The following is a 15824-nucleotide window of genomic DNA, read 5'->3' as shown; positions in this document are numbered from 1 at the left end:
TCAGGGAGTCCAGTTTGAATCCTAAGGTTAAAAATATGTCATACATAAAAGGTTCATTTCAATTTGAAGTACTCATTTGAGGACCATTTAAAATCTTTTCTTGGACTTGGAATCTGTGAGATGGATACATTTCTAGGAATAATCAAAGATGAAAATACTGTAGTATAATCTGAACTTCTGACACATCTCATCTGTCATAACATATTTCATATATATTTTTGATATATTCTCAATATATTGGTGACAACAGTAAACTCAAAATTTATACTTTGGTCCCGAAATTAGTGCAGCCACTATGGAGAACAGTATGGAGGGTCCTTAAAATAATACTAGAGTTACCATATGATCCAGCAATCCCACTCCTGGGCATATATCCGGAGAAAACTATAATTTGAAAAGATAAATGCACCCCAGTGTTCACTGCTGCACTATTTACAATAGCCAAGACATGGAAGCAACCTAAATGTCCATTGACAGATGAACCAATAAAGAAGATGTGGTATAGAATGCAGTGGAATATTACTCAGCCATAAAAGGATGAAATAATGCCATTCACAGCAACATGGATGGACCTAGAGATTATCATACTAAGTAAGCCAGACAGAGGAAGATGAATATCGTATAATATCGCTTATATGTGGAATCTAAAAAAATGATACAAATGAACTTATTCATAAAACAGAAATAGACGAACAGACATAGAAAACAAATTTATGGTTACCAAAGGGGAAAGTGGGGGGAGGAATAAATAAGGAGTTTGGGATGAAAACATACACAATAATATATATAAAAACAGATCAACAATAAGGACCTACTATACAGCACAGGGAACTATACTCAATATCTTGTAATAATTTATAAGGGAAAAGAATCTGGAAAAGAATATATACATATATATATATAACTGAATCAGTTTTGTACACTTGAAACTAACACAACATTGTAATCAACTATACTTCAATTAAAAAAATTATACTTCGGTCCCAATCAATGGATTATCTGTGGTCAGTAGTCCCCTGAATTATTTTAATCCATTGTTATTCTCCAGAAAAAGACATAGTGATATTATTGTTAGTAAAGAAGATGAAAGACAAATGATAATGTTTATGTGCTTCCTGTAGTTGTCACTTATTAGTGATCCTTAGCATTGATTACACTATAATTTCAGTTGACATTTTAAAATATATAAACATATTCTCAAAAGGTATATTATATAACCACCACCTCTTAGAATTTCAGGGGAATAATGGACCCTAAGAATCATCTAATCTTTTGCCTAATTTTATAGCTAAGGAAACTGGAGTGCACAGAAATTAAAGTGACTTTGCCTTAGGTTTTGCAATATAAGTTGCTAGCACAACTAGTTCAAAAATTTAGGCCTACTGATTCACTTTACTTACATTATTCTATTGATTTAAGAGTAAATTAAGACGTGTAATTTATTTATTTGTGTACATTAAACAGATGTAAGTCTCAGAGAGCAACGAAATTTTTAGCATAGAACTGTTTTAATAATTTCTTACATGATTGATTTAATTAATTAAATCAGTACTAACATTGCAACTAAAGTCACTGTGACCTGAATAAAATGTGACTGACCTTCAATGAGTAATATGTACCTACTCATTCATTAAGTCAATATATAGTGTGTTTCTACTAAGTGCCAGGCCGTGTTTGAGGCATTCAGAGTATAGGGGTAAACAGAAATAAACCAGTTTTTATGCAAGTAATTTTTTTTTTTTTTTTTTAATGAAGACATGGCATAAAGTAAGTATGCTAGTTCATAAGCACTTTGGAGAAAAAAAAAAGAAAAATACTGTGTAAGCAAGCCTAAGGCAAGATAGAGTTTCATTTGAACAGGGTGTACAGAAAGGCCTCAATTTAGAAGCTAAACTTTGATTGGTGAGTGCAGAACCCATGAGGAAGAACATTAACGGCAGCAGGAATACCAAATGTGCTGATCCGTAATAGGAAGCGTGGCTGGTGTGCTCAAGAAACAATGAAAGGTCTCGAGCAGTGGTATATGGGAGCAGGTTACTAGTAGAGGAGATCAGAGAAGGGAGGTAAGCAAAGCCATGGATTGGGGAAGATTATTAGGGTCCTGAGGCCATGGAGATGTCTTGGACTTTTAGATTTAAAGCCCTCAAAGAGCTTTGAGCAAAGAAATGATCTGATCTTTCTTACATTACAAGATCACTATGGTTGCTGTGTAGGAGATAGACTTCAGTGGAACAAGAGAGTAGAAGCAGCAGGAAAGAACAATAGGAAGCTACTGCAAACAAAGCAGACAAGAGATGATGTTGGCACCCAAGATTATTACACCACAACTAAGTACTCTGGGAAATCCATTTCCTATAGTGTAACAGATCCGTCAGGAAACAGGTGTATCATTCAAATGTTATTTGAGGAGATTTTAATAAAGAGATTATTTCCAAGGGTAGACCAAGGTCATTAATAAATAGTGTAATACACTGATGCTAGTTATAACAGGGAAAAAGTAGTACCCTCTAGGTCTAATGGGAGGAAGCAATGGGAGCAAGCTAGTACTGGAACCTAAAGAGGAGAGCTATACGGAGAAGGCTTCATCAATGGAAGTAACAGCCAAAAGGGACACTGGTCACAAACTGGCAGAGAGACATCCAGGGGAATTAATACCCCTATATCAGTCTCCTCTCTCCCTTTGATCTCCTGTTGGTACAGCCTGTTGACCAAACCCAAGGAGAAACCAGAGGGTAAGGAAATGCTTTGATGAGCCCCCCACAGTTTAGACTTTTGAGAATGGAACAAGGTGAAGAGTAAACTGGAAGCATAAACAGAAGATTGTCCTAACTCACACCAAGTACACTCACACACTAAACTGTTAAGAACTTACTATATCTTGTTTAAACACATACATGCAGAAATTTGAAATATATATATTTCAGGTAGTAATTCATGAAAAAAACTAATTCATTAAAGTCATTAATGTGTTCTTACTCTTGGGCAATGATGTATAAAGTTTAAATATTATGGATTTTTAATGAAATTATTCTATTCAGGATGTCAGTGAAAAAATGATGTGTGTTTGCTCATCTCTGTACTATCCAATCAGACATTCAGGAATTATTACTAGGAGTTACTGAATATGTGTCAGGCATTTAAGAGATTTTCCAGAATATAAAAACATTGAGTTCACTCAAAGTTCTACTTACTTTCTTAACCAGCTTCTCTTCTCTCTCTCTTGACCCTTATAGTACCTGCAGTCTGAACAGATATTTCAGATGCCAGAAAACCATGTCATTTTCCAAGATTAGGTAATATCCCAAGGTGTTTCCTACTTTCAGATTAATTCATAGTAAAATTAGTACCTCTTGGACCAGTAGAGTTCTTAAAGAGAAAATAACAGTACAATAAAAGTAAATATTATGTTTTATGTTTTTTAATTTTCCAAGTATTTCCGCATATAAGAACTCAGCTGGTAAGGAAAACATGAATAGCAAAAAATACTTACAGACTTGGCCGAGGAGGTGGAATCTTTGGGTTTTATGGAAAATATATGTTGTCAGCAGTCCAAACAAACAAAGATAACAAGCAAAAACAAGAGTCTAATACAAGTTCAAATTATTTCAGTTACTCAGAAATCACCTCCTGTCCCTACAATTCAGTGACGATTACAGTGTAAAGTTTCATGGCAGAAGGGCAATTTTCCCTGCCCTCTCACTCGAATATTCAGATGCTCTTCTACTGTGGTTTGTAGGTGTTATTTCCAGTTATTAAGCAATTAAACTGAACCAGGTAAATAGGAATGGAGAACCCATTTCACTGATAACTCACTGGAAGGTGTTATCTTTCTTCCATTTCCTGTTTTTAATCAACAAGCCATCTCCAACCTATATCACAAGAAATATTTGGATACTTGTTTTTGCTTCTATAAGAAAATATATTCCAGGTTCTACTATGATGCATGGTCATTACTTTCTTTGATAGTCCACAAAATTCTATTTATTTGAATTATAGCATTACAAGAAGTATAACTGCTTATTCTGCCCTGGGAAAATATATTATCACTTCCAAGAGGGGAGTCAGCAAACTGATATGTAGTTTGGGCTGGTGGAGCGGAAAGAATATGTGCTTTAAAATCAGAGATTTATTTTATTTTACAAACACTTACATATTGCTCACCATGGGATTCTAAACATTTTATAGACGTTAACTTATAACAACCCTATGAAGAAGACTTTATCCCCCAAGGATCATCATTCTCAATCAAATTTCATGAATAAGGATACTGAGGCTCAAGTGGCTAAACAACTGACCAAAAGTCACATAGCTTATAAGTGGTAGAATGAGGATTTTAAATCAATCAGCCTCTATTCCCAATATGGGGGAAACATATCCTACCTCAGTAAATTGTAAGGATTCAATGAGATGTTTAAGGGCTACCTCCTCTCCCTGTGTTCTGCTTCCTTCCCTAGACAATGAAATATGCTCAGTATTCTTCCTTAAAACAAATGATTTAACAAACAAAAAACAACATTGTCTTACTCCACACTTTCTTCTCTAAGATTACCTGATTTCTCTCCTATTCATTGTCAAATTTATTGAAAGGACTACAGCTGCTGCCTCTATTTCCTCATCCACCCTTTACTCTCTCACTTACCAGCTCCTCCACTCTGTCTTTGAGTCGTCTCCTCTTCACACAATCTGTTTCTATTATGGTCACTAATGACTTTCAAATTTCAAGTTCAATGGAGATTTTTAATCATTAGTTGGTAGCAGTCAACACATTTGAACACTCCTTATTCAGATTACTCTTTTCTTTTGGTGCCCTTGATTCAAAATTCAGAGTCCTGTCTTATGATTCAATTTTCTCATACTACATACTCTGCTGACATGATAATATCCACTACTCTGACTTCAGTTTCCTTGTATGTAGGTTCTTGTGAAATACCCTGGGTTCCAGTGTAGTATCTCTTGCCCTAATGCCCAGCTGCCATCAGCTGCTGACATCTATAGCAAATAAAACCTATGACTTGTTTCCTGATTTGTCAGGCTAATAGCGCTCTTACCTAGTCTGACTAGGGAGACTACTATTTTGCCATGTGATACATTCAGTGGTCTTCAGATACCCACCTGGGCACCCTCTCTTCAGTCTCACAGCATTGTGGATACTGCAGAGGCATAACTGCTCCCTTTCCTCCCCATTTTCTGGGACTATTTTATCCAACTGGATAGACTTCGTTGTGCGGTGCTAAGCCAGATCACATCCCAGATATCTGCTTCCTCCTTCTCTAGGCTTAAAGGAAAACTAGAAAGTTCTGCAGAAAATTGCAAGTATGCTTTTGCCCTTTTCCAACTGGTCATGTTACTGCCTAACATACTACCTGGGTGGCCACATGTTACACTGGCATTCCCTCTAAGGGAAACTTGAATTTTTTTCTAATATGTAGGTAAGAAAGTGAGAAACAAACACCCTTGTTCAGAACTCCTGAAAATTTATCTGGTTGTTTCTATTGCTGGAATTATGATGTTGTGGACTGAACAAGAGAGGAGGGGAGGAGTAAAAGGATTGTTTTATCCTCTACTTTCTGTCTTTGTAGAGCCAGCTCCCCTCTGGCAATGGGAATAGCTACTTTCATTTTTATAATACATACCTGACCTTAATTTGTTGTTCCCTTTCCTGTGGCTAAGATATAGATATAGCTGATATAGATTTGTGACAACTACAAGTTCTATAGGTCCTTTAGGGCCTGTTGATGGATAAAAGAAGGTTAAATGAGATAGAAAATTAAACATGTTTCTAACTCTGGGGAAGTGTTCCATGGGGTAATACGGGCCAGTATACTGACCAGCATCAGCGGACTCTGACCCTGTCCACTTGGCCCACCAGACTCTAGGGGAGAATCTGAAAGGAAACACTGCTAGTGCTCTCTATGACACAAAAGGATAACCAAGTAGAGGTTTTATGCATAAATTCACTAAATCTCCAAAGACAATTTTAATGACTTCTATTTCAGAAGTTGGAGATATGACATGATACGATTTCTGATTATGCCTTTCTGTGGGATTCTGGAATCTGTGGTAAAGATCACTGAAAGTTTGAAAACGGCATCTCTAAAATTAAAATTGAGTAGCCTATGGTCATGTTTATTTGCTGAAGGCATGGTTGATGATATAAAAATATGACCTATCTCAGCTGGCTAGGCAGCATCTTAATAAATGCACTGACTCATGCTGTGATTTCAGTCACCTGAGATGAGTTTTTTGGATTAAACCCTTTTCCCCCTGATTCCAACTTATTTTTTGTCTTATCTTTACTACCTTCAGCAAATTTATGTAGACAGCCTGTGCAAATGGTGGAAGGAGGATAAAGAAACCTCTTTTGCTTTGTAAATTTGTATTTTGATTTATGTGATATTAAAATTATTCAGAGGTGGTTAAAATAGGGAAACATTTACCCAGAGGTAAGAACCTGAGTGAAAATGAGAAACAGCTGGGGGTATCCAGCTAAATGGGTTTCTTATAAATATCCACTGGAATTATCTGGGGCAAAAGAAGACAAAGATTTAGAAGTGTGATATACCAAACGGCTCTAGAAATTGCTTAAAACAGATCTTTTCATGCTCAAAGTAGAAAATAGGGAAGTGTTAAGAAGGCAATTATCACCTGTAATCTAAATATCAATTGACTACACACGTGGTAACTAATGGACTCAAACGATGAAAGTGAACTATAGCTTCTGCAAGGAGTGAAAATAGCATATTCACTCATTTATTCAAAAATTATTTATTAAGAATCTGATATGTGACAGACACTGGGGTTTCAGTGACAAACTATAAATTGGTGAGACACAAAATAAGCAATGAAATATATGGATAAGCAAAATACTCAAAGGTTATAGTAGGTTCTGTAGGAGAAGTAAGCAGATGTTTTGACAGAAAAAAGAGAAGTTCAAAGGGGGAAATCTATTCCAGATAGGATGGTCAAGAAACACGTCTCAGGGTGTGGCATTTCATCTGAGACCTAAAGAATAAGAAGAGCCATGGGAAAGTGGTCCAGATAGAGGTGAGAGTGGATATGAGGATCTAAGGCTAGAAAGACTCCATGTCTTCAAAGAAGACAAAGAACAATGCAACTGAAGAAAAAGCTAGGGGGAGCACAATGGGTAAAAATCCAGACAAGAGTTAAAGCATGCAGTATCTTATAGATCAGGATAAGGAGTTTCAATTTTATTTGAGCACAACAGAAAACCATTAAGAGGTTTTAAGTAGGGAAGTGATGTGATCTGAATGGTTTTTCAAAAATATTTGTTTTGTGGAGAACTTAGAAGGAAGAAATGAGAAAGTCCTCAGACTAATTAGAATACTAATAGTAATACAGGCTAGAGAAGATTGGGGCTTGGACTAGAGAGGGGCAGGGGAGGCAAAGAAGAGTGGATTGAATAGACATGTATTTCAGAGGTAGAACTATCAAACTTGAAATTGAGCAAATACAGTTTACAGAGATAGACGAATTAAGGATGATTCTTGGCTTGAGCAAGTGATGGTTCCATTGTAAAAACAGACGACAGCTTGTGGATAGAGAGGGTAATCAGATGATCTGGGTTTTTTGTTGTTGTTTTTTCAATAGAGGCTTTTATTGCATCTTTAAAATATCACAAGAAGGTCTTAGGAGTCATCAGGCATCTTATTGTTTCCATAGCTAGACAACTCTTAGACTTTATTCATCAGCCTGCTGAACTTTTCCTTTTTCAGAAACATAGACACCATCTCCAAATTTTCTGATATTCTCATTTATAACTGTTCTGGCTTGCTGAGTCAAAATAGCTAAATTTGATACATGTTTAGTGCCATTTCCTTCAGGAATTAACTCATCATTCTGGACTCAAGATAGTGAACAAAGAATGCCTTGTCTCATGCAAACCCTGCAGATGTAGTTTTCAACCAAGAAATTTCTAATTTCAACAAGAGACCCATTCTACATAATGAAGTTGATGGGCAAGTGGCACAAACCTCACCTTGTAACAGGAGCCCAGCGTGACACCCTTGATCATGTTCTATGCATGACTATAGATAGTGTGAACAGTAACCACTTCCCTTCTATTTCCCTACTATTTGTCAATGCTGGGGTCTCTTCACTCCAAGGAGACTGAATTCTATATTGATGTGACTGAAGTTCCTCCACAGAGTTCCTCTGGGGCCCTTGAAAATAACTGTGCGTCCTTTCAGAGTGATGTCAACATTTTCTGGAATGTCAACAGTCTGATGAGAATCATCTTCGTTCTCACAGTAGAGGTAGCAAAAATCGTAACTGATCTGTTTTGAATGTATTATGCTTGAATTACCCTAGGGAAGACATCAGGAAGACAGCTGAATATATGTGACTGAAGCTTATAGAACAGATCTGGACAAAAGATACAAATTTGGGAGTCATCAGCATGGAGGTAAATATTATTTATGGTCATAGGACTAGGTAAGATCATCTAAGTGCCATTTGTTATGATGAGTAACATGTGTGTAGAAAACCTGAAAGTCTTTTGAGAATAAAATCTGAAACTTAAAACCATTTTTGCTAAAGAAATCATCACAGAGGAGTGACCCACACTATATTTGGGTTTTGTTTCTTGATTCACCTATGCCTAAAATTTATTCTATTTAGTTGTACAAGGCTTCTTGCATTCAAAGAATCTCCTGTAATTCTATCATTTTATATACTATTTTCAAAGAATAAATTAGCATGTTAAAGATGTTGGTGATTTACATGAAGACTTCGTCAGAACAGTTAAATCTACAAAAGACAAAGAGCTGGCTGATGAAAGTGTTGACAAAGGTAAGGCTTATGTGTTGAATGACAGAAATAGTTTTCACAAAAATGCAGTTCAGAGTGATGACTTGAAATGTTAGAAATAAATGATATTAGTTACATTAAAAGTTATATATTTCCGTTGAAACAATTATTCAAGTAGAAGATTGGGGATACATATCTATGTAATAGTTGTTTTTTTTTAATTTGGAGGTTAAAAAAAATAAAGGTTAAACTTCAATTAACCATGTGGGATAGGTACTTAAAATAAAATGTAAATTTAAGCTGTGTGGTAATCAGTTAAAATCAGATAGACCTGAAGTGTAATCCATGCCATCACTTCCCAGCAATGTGTCTTTGGAGTCTTACTATCTATGCCACTTGTCAAATTCTCATAATAACAGTCTAGAACATAAAGAGCTTTCCTCAAACATTGTTTGAAGGGATTTTTCCATGTTACTAAGCATATTACAAAATTATTTTAATAGTTGCACAATGGTCCATTTACTGAAAGTTCTAAGCCATCATTTATCTATTATCCTTTTGTTGGATGTTTAGAATATTTTTCATTTTACATTATTATCACAACTTTTTATTTGTTTTGAATCTCAGCCCTTGGTATTCTGCAGCAGCTCTGCTATACACACCCCCGCCAAGTCTATTCACTTGACCCGCTCTTACAGGATGTTTAGATAGCCTCTACTCCTTCACTCTCCTCTCATACCTCCAATACCTCTTCTCTATTTTTCCCCTCAGCTTGTTGATCTTGCTTCCTATACTAAAAAAAAGAAAAGAAAAGAGAAAAAGAAGCAAACAGAAGAAAACATTCCAAGCTGCTACAATCAAGTCACCTATTTGTATCTGTGCCTATACATTCTGTCTTCCCTTCTGTTACTTTGAATGAACAGCCTGTGTTTTCATTGAAGGACATTTCTTCCACTTGTACACCTGCTCAAACACATTGCTCCAGGAATTTTTGTCTTGGACATTATACCTTTCCCTCGACTAAATTATTCCAAGAGCATACAAGCATTCTGCTATTTATCCCATCTTAAAAAAATCAGAAAAAAAATTCTCAATACCACATCCTTTTTCTACCTTATCTGCTCTCCTTTAGAGGAAAACGTCTAAAAGTTTTCTTTATAAGCTGTCTTCAGTTCCTTTCTTTCCATTCTCTTGAATCCTGTCCAATTAGCATTCCACCCCATGTGCCATCAAAACTTCCCTCAAGGTTATCACTACCTCCATATTTTAAGCCAATAATAAATGCTCCATCCTCATCTTATCTAAAAGACCAGCAGTACTAATAAGGCTGAGGATGGTCTCCCTAATATACTCTCTTCACTCAGCACCCAGGTTTTCATGTGCTCTTCTTTCTCGCCCAATTTTTATAGCTGCTCCTTCTCATTCAGTTTTGCTGGGTTTACAGTATCTCACGACCTCCAAACACTGGAAAAGCTCGAGCCTCAGTTCTACTCTTAAAACCTCTTGATTTTATACCATCAGTCACTGCCCTGTGATCTCATCCATGAATTTTTTATGCTGAAAACTTTCAAATTTATATCACCAGCTCAGATCCCTCTGAACTCTACACTTAGATGTACAACTTTCTAGTAAGATATACCTGTTGGATGTAAGAATTTCAAAGACTAAACTCATGATCCGTACCTCCAAACCTGCCCTTCCCACAATCTTTCTAAAAATCAATAAAATCAATCTTCCTAAAATCAATCAGTATATCAATACTCTGTCTTTCCCATTTCTCAGGCCAAAAAAAAAAAAAAGGTCATTCATGATTTGATTATTCTTTTTGCCTCTTATACTTTTCCTCTGTCAGCACACTCTTTCCTTTCTACCTTCAAAATGCAGGCAGTGTCTGAACATTTTTCATTATTTCCATTACTCCTATCCTAATACAAGCTATCACTATCACTCACTCAGATTACCATAATAACCTTCTGGTTCAGGAGTGTGCACTTTTACCCACAAGGATCAGACAGTGAGTGTTTTAGTTACTGCAGGCCATAAGGTCCTGTTGCAGCTACTTACCTCTGCCACAATGTGAAAGCAGCCATCTACAGTATGCAATTTAATGAATGTAGCTGTGTTCCAATAAAACTATTTACTAAAACAGGAAGCTGGCCAGATGTGATCTATGGGCTGTAGTTTTCCAACACCTATTCTAGTTTGTCTCTCTGACTCATCTTTCTTTCCTAATATCTATTCTCAACACAAGGGCCACAGTGATCCCTTTGAAATGAAAATCAAAGCACATGATACATCTACTCAAAACTGCTTGTGCTCCCCACTTCACTCACAGGAAAAGCCAAAATGCTTAGTATGGCATACAAACTTCTAAACAGTATGTTTCCTCAATTTTGCTCCCTGTGATCCAGCCACATTGGTCCTTCTGCTGGTCCTTGAACTTGCCACATGCATGAGGGCATCTGTCCTTTCTATGTCCTGTCTGAGAACCCATGGAACTGCAAAGCTCACTTTCCACATTCCTTAGGTCCCTGATCAAATGTCACATTTTCAAGGAAGCCTTTCCTCCCTAATAAATTACCATCACCCTCCTCTCAACATGCCCCATTCTCTTTTCCTGCTTTATTCTTTTTCCACCATCACCAGCTGGTATGCTAAAAAGTTTAATTTTTATTTGTTTGTTCCCTCCTCAGAATACGTCCCATTACAATATTGGATATACTTGAGGATAAGTTTGTTTTAATGGTTTTCTATTTTATCCCCAGAATCTAGAACAGTTTCTGGTATATAATTTGGGACCAGTAAATAAATATTTGTTGAATGAAGCACCGTAAATGAACGTGGGGAGGGCAAGAGAGAGTTCTTGGCCTAGATGTACCGAAGAGAAATTACTGCATCACATGGTAGAAGTTATTTAAAACTTCAAATGTAATACACCAAGGTTTATCTCTAAATTTTTTTACATAACGTTTTGATGCCCTTTTTTCCCCTCTGTCTGTGATGCTTAATTTTTTGTGTCAATTTGATTGAACTAAGGGATGCACTGATAGCTGGTAAAACATTATTTCTGGATGTTTCAATGAGGGAGTTTCTAGAAGAGATTAGCATTTGAATTGAACTGAACAAAGCAGATGTCCCTCCCCAATGTGGAAAGGCATCAGCCAATCCCATTGGAGGCCCATATAGGACAAAAAGGTGGAGGAAGGGTGAACTTCCTCTCTCTCTGGTTGATCTGAGACATCCATCTTCTCTTGCCCTCCTGATTCTCAGACTTTCTGACTCAGACCAGTACTTACACCATTGGTCTCCCAATTCTAAGGCTTTCAGACTCAGACTGAATTCCACCACTGCCTTTCCTGGGTCTCCTGTTTGCAGACAGCACATCCTGGGACCTCTTGGCCTCCTTAACTATGTGATCCAATTCCTATAATAAATCTCCTTTTATCTCTATTATATCTATATCTATATTTACTATTGGCTCTGTTTCTCTGGAGAAACTTGACTAATATAGTCTCCAAAATGAAAATGACTGTTTATTTAACATGCTTTCAGTATTACCCAACTGAACTACATGTCCATGGTCATATGTATACTATTTTAATTTACATACTAATCTCATATTTTTCTCCTATTATGTTCATAAACGAAAGATAGGTCCAATATTTTACTTAGGAGCAAAGAACTTCAGAGACTACTTTAAAGCATTCTGTGTATTATAGTACTTACACCTCTAAACTCTAATCATTATTTTCATTGTTGACAACTCCCATTAGATCAGCATGCTGTTGAGTATATCTAACTAATTTAACTAGTAATTTAGTAACTAACTTAACTGGTAAGACCCAAGATCTCCCAATTTCAGGTGTGAGAAAAGCACAGAATGAATGAATGAATAAACAGATGAATCAATGTTTAGCAGTACTGGCATCAGGGCTTGGGCTCTCTTACTTCTAGTATGGTCTTCTCTCCACTACAGCATGCTTCTTTTACAGTGACTTCACAAATACTTGTTAAGAGGTAGACAGTCCCCTGAACTTCAAGTTCTAAAAACAATGACAACCAAAAGCCCTACACACCCAAATGCCATTCTAACTAGACAATAGATAATTCATGAAATGAAAAGACTAATAAAAGCAAACCACAGAATTGGTTTCACAAGGTTATTCTGAAAACAAATGCAGCAATAAATCAGTCAGTGGCTGGGTGTGAAAAGAGAACCTGGACAGAATAAAGAAGGGCTGCTCGACAGATGAATGGATAAAGAAGATGTGGCACATATATACAATGGAATATTACTTGGCCATAAAAAGAAATGAAATTGAGTTATTTGTAATGAGGTGGATGGACCTAGAATCTGTCATACAGAGTAAGTCAGAAACAGAAAAACAAATACCATATGCTAACACATATATATGGAATCTAAAAAAAAAAATGCTTCTTAAGAACATAGGGGCAGGACAAGAATAAAGACACAGACATAGAGAATGGACTTAAGGACACGGGGAGGGAGAAGGGTAAACTGGGACAAAGCGAGAGGGTGGCATTGACCAAATGTAAAATAGATAGCTAGTGGGAAGCAGCCGCATAGCACAGGGAGATCAGCTCAGTGCTTTGTGACCACCTAGAGGGGTGGCATAGGGAGGGTGGGAAGGAGACACAAGAGGGAAGGGATATGGGGATGTAAGTATACGTATAGCTGATTCACTTTGTTATACAGCAGAAACTAACACAACAATGTAAAGCAATTATACTCCAATAAAGATGTTAAAAAAAAAAAAAAAAAGAAGGGCTGGTACATAAATCCCTTCCATGATTCTATAATAGTAATTCTAAAATGTATTCTAGTTTGGGTTTCTGAACCCCTGGCATCAGTATCACACAGGAAGCTTGTTAAGAATTCAGACTTTGTGACCCCCCAACCCAATCTCCGAATTTCTGGAGAGCTAATCCTGGAATCTGAATTTTAACTACCCCTCAGATTCTTATATACACTTTAGATTTACAGTCAGAGCCTTGCTACTCAATGTGCTCTGGAACCAGCCGCAAGGACACCACTGTGGAAGGTGCTAGTGATAATGCATATTCTCAGGCCTCTCCTCAATCCTACCAATCAAAGTCTTCATTTTAACAAGATCCCTGGGTGATATGAATGCAAATTAAAATTTAAGAAGCACTACTCTTGAGAGCATCTTTCCATAAGCAATGAAACATAAAGGAACTATTATTTCCCCTATTAGCTAGTCTTTCTTTACACTTTCCCTTAATCGCTCTCCAATGGTACTTTAGAGCCCTACATGGAAACTAGACCAATTAATTTACATAAGATAGAATTATGTAATACATAAAAACAGAATGGTCGAAGAGGAAAGGACCTTAGAGAGCACCTCTTTGAACTCTTTCATTTTACAAATGCAGAGAAATCAGACCCAGAGAGGTCATCTGGGCTCATGAAGATAACTGATGGTTAAGCCAAGAATATATTTCAAGCCCCCTGATTCTGATTTCCTGGCTAATTATATGCTGCTTCCTTCCAGAAGAATTTTACTCATAATTGGGATTTTACTAAAAATTTGGCCTTTAACTTATACAGCTTTTTTTCAAAGCAAAGTCAAATAGTTAGCTAGTAAGAAATCCACTGTTAGTCAAATGTGACATCATCAGTCATCCTAAAATGGGGACTAATTAAAAAAAAAGGACTAGGCTCCTCTATAATCAGGAAGATTATTTTTTAATCTAATTCATTTTTCAGAATAATTACTCAAAATGAATCACTGTCAGTTTATAATAATAATCAGAGAGGAGTTAGAAAATATTGGTGATATTGCAGGGTTCAATTTCTTCCCAAGATAAGAAGATCAAATCAATCCAACAACTGGGAATTGCATTACAGCTATTTCTAAATGGAGTTTAGCTGCATCATTTTACATTCCAGGTTCTTTGGTCTCCAATGTTCAATTTTCTTGTGTGAAAAATATATGCACAGTGGATATAAGATGGTATTTTGGAACTAATTACAGCCTCTTTCAGCTTCCTAAAGGAGGATTTCTTAGCACAAGCAAATGCCTTCCTTTATTTCTTTCTTTGCTTTTTGTCTAGTCAAAAAGGAATGACAAACAACTCAGTCCTGAATGATTCTCTTTTGAGTTGTGAAAAGGACAAATAAGAAAGGAATGTGCCAGTAAAGCAATAATACAGTGAATTTACATATTAATGATGATCCACTCACACAGGATTTGTTTCTCAAATAAACAACCTAAGCTATTCTGCCTCTCCTAACGTGTGAAATCGTTTAGCATAGTGCCTAACACAGGGGTTCTAAATAAATATTACTGTTGTTTTTTATAAACCCCAAACCATAACATAAGCATTTCCCCCAAGTATTAAAGCAGATTTTTAAGGTCCAGTTAACTCTTTCAGAAGAGAGAACATTACATAACTCAAAATGTAACTGTTTATACTTAGCAATTGTGAAACAATGTCGCTCAGAACGCAAACAGTTTTAACAGAGGAACCCAATTGAGTGGATTCAGAGTGTGTGCTGGGGGGAAAAAAACTGTGCTGACTCATGGTCCATCTGATATTGTTTTTCTGACCAAATGTTTCATTATATAAGAATTTCTTCTTTGATATGGCCACTTGCTGTTAAAACTGCTCACCGTGACCTCAAATGTCACAAGAAGCAATGCAAGCACATTGGGTTACTATTTGCGAGACAGACAGATGACTCAGTCTAAAATGGTTTTAGAGGAATTGATCTTGAGATAGGATTAGATAGCCATTTGTTAATTTTTTTAGCCTAAGCCTCAGTTTCTTCTCTAAATTGAGGATACAAATATCTACTTCAGAAGGTTTTTATGGAGAGGATTAATGTAATGCTGTAGGAAAGGTTTATATCAACTGCCTGACCTAAGTAAGACACTCAATATTACTGATTTCCTTCTCCCTTTATACATGCTGGTCTGGTGACTTCTTGTCTATGTTTGTAAAAACTATAGAAGCTGGCAACCTCTGTTCAATCCAAGCCAACTTACACAACCAAGAGAAGACCAGCCCTATAA

General features: G+C 36.5%; 1 pseudogene; it reads right to left on the bottom strand.

Moving 5' to 3' along the window:
* Positions 1 to 7626: 7626 nt before the first annotated feature.
* LOC118901053 lies at positions 7627 to 13889 on the bottom strand (annotated as a pseudogene).
* Between the last annotated feature and the right edge of the window lie 1935 nt (positions 13890 to 15824).

The sequence above is a fragment of the Balaenoptera musculus genome, chromosome 9 (assembly GCF_009873245.2).
Source record: "Balaenoptera musculus isolate JJ_BM4_2016_0621 chromosome 9, mBalMus1.pri.v3, whole genome shotgun sequence".
NCBI classification, from domain to species: Eukaryota; Metazoa; Chordata; class Mammalia; order Artiodactyla; family Balaenopteridae; genus Balaenoptera; species Balaenoptera musculus.
The sequence above is the reverse complement of the archived record's forward strand: the minus strand, read 5'-3'. Positions and strand labels throughout refer to the sequence as shown.